The sequence below is a fragment of the Drosophila novamexicana genome, unplaced genomic scaffold, assembly GCF_003285875.2.
Source record: "Drosophila novamexicana strain 15010-1031.04,08,12 unplaced genomic scaffold, DnovRS2.1 tig00000387-arrow-pilon, whole genome shotgun sequence".
NCBI lineage: Eukaryota > Metazoa > Arthropoda > Insecta > Diptera > Drosophilidae > Drosophila > Drosophila novamexicana.
The window spans coordinates 1,659,496-1,664,859 of NW_020824800.1; positions in this window are offsets into that span (position 1 = coordinate 1,659,496).

Below are 5,364 nucleotides of genomic sequence, written 5' to 3' on the forward strand. Positions count from 1 at the left end.
GCTTGGCTAATCCGGCGTGTTAATGCAACAAAGTCAATGAAAATTGATGAATCGCATATAAATACACATATTAGTTGTTGGTTCCCTACGAATCTGGATATCCAGACTCCCAAAGAGACTTGTTTTTCTTCTAATACCCCGTGGCGATAAATTAATTTGATGATATCATAACAAATCAGGATATATTGCTCCTAAAGATACTGTCGGTCGAAAATATCTATATCTATAGCATATATACATATATATAGCATAATCGACATTGGGCATTCGTATTCTATACAACACAACTATGCTTCCTTTGTTATATGAAATTTGCACACATTTTAACATGTATTGCAACAATCGAACAGCAGGAAATCAAGGATTGGGGACAATTGCTTCGGTTCCTTTACGGCCAATGGAACTTTGACGTACTCTCATCCAGGACATGGGCAATAATTGTTGTTTCTGTAACAGAGTGCTTGGAACTTCGGTAATTTAATTTTTACACGGTCGATTTATTGCAGACACGGTAACCATAAAGTCGATAGCTTCTACCAGCTAATATTAAACGTGCATATGTGTGTGTGTGTGCGTGTGTGTGTGTGTGTGTGTGCGTGTGTGTGTGTGTGCGTGTGTGTGTGTGTATTTAAAGTCGACATACGTAACTATTTACATGCACACACGAACGCACACATACACGTTTCTATATGTATATTTGTGTCTGTAAGAATGCGTAAGGCTGGCCTTGTTAAGAAAATAGTTCTCGCAAAATAATCGAAAATAATGAATTACATATGTAAGTAATTCATTATTTATCGTGTATTTGCCAAGAACTGTTTTCGACGTTAAATAACAAATGTTGCGAAATGATTAATAATGTAATTATGGCTGGTAAAACAATATTTTTATATGCATATAAAGCCTTGTCCAGATATGTAAATGCAAAAGACTGAAGGAAGCTTTTCCGTCTAAATAAAGTAGTAGTATATATAATTGAATGGCAAATACATTTTCTCTAGAATATTTCCCAGTAAAACCAATGAACCGACTTTTGGTTTAAAGATACCTATTAAAAAGTATTATGTTGAGGGAGTCTTACATCATTTAGGAACTCTTCACTTAGCTGGGCAGACATGTTTAGAGTGCTTGCAAATTTTGCAAATGTATGGTAGAAGTGGTTTTCAGATTTTATTTGCTTAAAGTTTGACAAAGTGGCGTTTGCTTTCTAGGATCCACAAGGCCTAAACTTCGAGCACGAATTGACTTTTTGACAAAACTTTTGCTCAAGCAAATATTTGTAAGATTGGAATATGTACAAACAACTAAGGAAATAAAACTTTTGTCTCTTACTGCCGTAGGGTTCACTTTTTAATAAGTGCAATAAATCAATCCTAAAAAAAAAATGCGCTTGCGACACAAAACCTCAAGAAATTAAATATTTCATTATTGTCTTTCTGAAACAACAAGTGATTCAGTTTTTGAGAATTAAAGCATTTGCGGGACCTCCATATGAATTGTACTCCAACATAAAATGTTAAGAGTCCGAACAAATTGAAATACTATTTATACTAGAAGAACTATTATGATCTGATGGTTTTGGAAAGGTTTCAAAAGGAATATTAATATGTTATTATATATATATTAATATTAATAGATTTCATCTCCGTGTGTACTTAATCCAGGAAGCATGCCGCAGCTGAGATTCTTCTCTAGGCTCACACTAGGCGAAATGCCTTTTTGATAATAATAATAAGTTATTAACTTATTGTCAGATTTTAATGAAATTCGCAGGACGTTAAATATGACATATAAGAGAGTATGCACATGAAAGGCAGAGCAGGCAGGTATTTCACTATATCCTGATATTTCAAAATTATCCATCTAGAATCTATTGCTTAACTCTTATATAAATACACACGACGATATTAATTAACTCTGTGAATTTCCACATCAGTGAAAAGAAAAAAACAATATTTGAAATTGCACAAACATAGCTAAATATAGTCGAGAAAACAGAACATATTCAAATGATTTGAGTCCGTGTCCTTATCAGTTCAGGTATGTGCGTGCTATCTATTATCAGTGTGGAATATATTTTGAGCTAACTTAAACAATTCGCAAACAAAAATGCATATGAATTATTTAAAGCTCGTTGTTGCTGAATTTCATACAAGTAAAGAATCTTTCTTTTATATTAGTGCATACGCGACTTGAAATAGTGAGAAGGGTTAAACGGTGACGCTTATTTTCGTGTTGCATCTAAGTTATGTGTCCGCTGTAACGCAGCTTCAAGGAGCAAAATGCCGAGTAATGTAAAACAACAGTAATATAAAATATGTAGTCCCTTATACGAATTCCTTCGGTGGCATTTTCTGCTTCAAATATTTGTCGTGCACACATTGCAAAAGGCAGGCACACATTTACGGAGCTATGCTCCAGGTAAGCTAAGAATAACCGTGGCCACCTATGTTATGTATGTCATCATATTGAAAATATTCACAAAAACCTTGTAAACTTTGTGTGCACCCTCATAGCATCAGAAGCGAGGGGTTCGAGTTTTCGCCGCTGGTCACGCTGACAGAGCTTATTATGGCTGTGTTTTCAAAATTCACTTCACGCAGGAATTCTTTTTGTTCTTATAACATATTTTAAATTAGTTGCTAAAATATTATCTCTATATATATATATATGATTTTATATGTTATGCCATGCATATATTTCGTGGCATGTTTTGGATACAAATAAATTGTGTGACCTGCAAATATAATCCATTTAAATTGGTCACCGAGGGGCGCAAAATTTTAGAATATATTCTCCTTTCCCGGTGCACCCAACGCACATCGATGCTTAAATTTCCTCAATGACAACATCAGTGAGTGGTCCCATAAACATGATAAATGGTTTAGTTATGTTATATGAACGTACTTAAGTCTTCGAGCATGTCAATCAGAAGTGTTTGTCTACGTTCTGCTTTTCTCAGCAAACACATTAACTGGCAACTAAATATTCCGGAAGCTCACTCATCTGCGACCATATACCCCATATAAATACACATAAGGGCAATTACAATCTTGGTGGCATGGCGGATTTGCTGCTGCCTCCCCTTGGACTTAATTACGGACAATGGCAAGAATGCTCTAATTGAGAGTGACAAAAATACCAACTTTTTATATGGATGACAATATGACTTGTGGAGGGAGCAATATTTTTAATCAGATTTTTTGGGTTAGCTACTTGCCAAAGTAAAACCTTGGTAGATCTTTATATAGTATATGTTTTTGTGGCTTACCCACAGCTGGTGGTCGTGGTGAAAAATTGGTCATCCATGAAGGCAATATTAAATTGTTCCAGCTGAAACGATAAGAATCGGCATTAAAATACGGGCTATTTGACCATATCTCTGTATAATCTAACTATATATCTATCTAATTATATCTATATTAATAGAATTCAATTTCTATTTTAGTTCAATTTGTTTCATGATAGCTTAGTTCTTGGTTTGCGTGTAAGGTCTCAGGCGATGCAAGTAGTTCGCTCGGTTAAATGTGGTGCTGACTTCACCTGTTAATCTTCAGCAAGCATCTATATTCATAAAAAAAACATTGAAATAGATCGATTTTTAAATTAACTAATGAATGGGTTAAGCAAACTCACCACATACGATCATGAGCTCGACGTTAGTGGAGAATTTCACCAAAAGATATTATGTACTTTTATAGGTCTGCCTTTTAGTACAGCCAGAATACGGAATATTAACTATTAACCTAAAGCATGCTTATCTCAGGTAAAGGTGTCAGCGGTAAATAACTATCTAACACAATTACTGCTGCATAATCTAGGTCTGCTCGCAATCGGAATATAGCGAAAGATATTTGCTTTCGATTCCTTATAGGTATAGGTATATAGGTATATAGGTATATAGGTATATTTGTAAGACCCGTGATATGAAAAAATATTATTATATATACATATATGTTGTTATAATTATAATTAAAAATATATGAAAAATACTTATCTAGAATTGCCTGCTCGCGGCTTTCCTAGGCAAGGTCTTGAAATTGTTTTATATATCTCATTTGTAACATGGCCAAACTAATCCGAGAAATAACTAATTATATTAAAAACGAGCCAAGTGAAAAACTTAAGTGTTATATATTTTTATACAACAATTTCGCTTTAATGGTCTATTTCAATTGACAATACAAATTGAGCTCGATTTCAAAATATCGTTTTACGAATGACATTTTCCATATTAATGGATATGCGGTCTTGAGTTTAAGGCTTTAATATACGTTTTCTAATTTACCCATTTCAATAGCTACAATATTATAATAATTATTAGGATTATGATATAAGAATTTCTGAATTATTCGTGTTCATTCGCCTACATTCAAAGTTAAAGTATACAACAATCTTTACTTATGTGAGGATGGCCTGATTCTTTAAAATTCGCGAATCGATTGCCATCTTAGTTGAAAAATACTTTTGATTGTGTTCCACAGTAAATGCGGTTTTGCACCTGTAAATTAATATTAAACTATTGATATTGTGTGGTTCTTATAACTTATAAAACCTTAGATTAAAACGAAAAACGTTTTCAGTTGCCGTTTTACTTTAATTGCTCCTAACAGGGATATCATATTCTTACGAAACAATAGAAAAGCCGATTAAATAAAGTTCTTTTCCTGACCTCGGGTACCATATGGTAATGAAGACGAGGTTTTTGAAAATCTCATCCGCAAGTGTCGAAAATTGCGTAAAATAATTGTATGAATGTATCTCATCGGCCTGAAGGATAATTGTAAAAATTCATTAGGGGGGTATTTCATTCTTCCACCTTTTCTGGCTGAAAAATACATGGTCAAGGTTGAAGCATTCATCATCATTTCATTTCGAAAGCTCTATATTGTTCAACGATATGTTAAGTTTACCGATCAACCGGAATCTTAAAACGAAAGTTAAATTTAAATAGTTTTGGATTTCAATAGCGAAGATTCTTGGCTGGATTGATCTTATCCCTTTAGGAGTAACTTTGGCTTGCAGAGAAAAATCTGTGAAAACATTGTTAAATATGTACTCTTAATATTAAGTATGCAAAAATACCATGCTCGAACGGGTATTAAACGTTTTCTTTTTCGCTTATATTAGACAAGTACACTCTTCGTTGTATCAAAAAAAAAATGTGTGCATACTCAAAACTAATCACATCATAATACAATACAATACAGTACAAAAATGTATCTTACGATTATGGTTATAAATGTTTATAGCTTATTTCTAAGAAGTATTCATTGATTTAAAAATTATATGTTGATAGTACCTAATACCAACTAATTTTCTATTTAATTATTGATATACTTTTATTTTTATTTTATTTTTAAC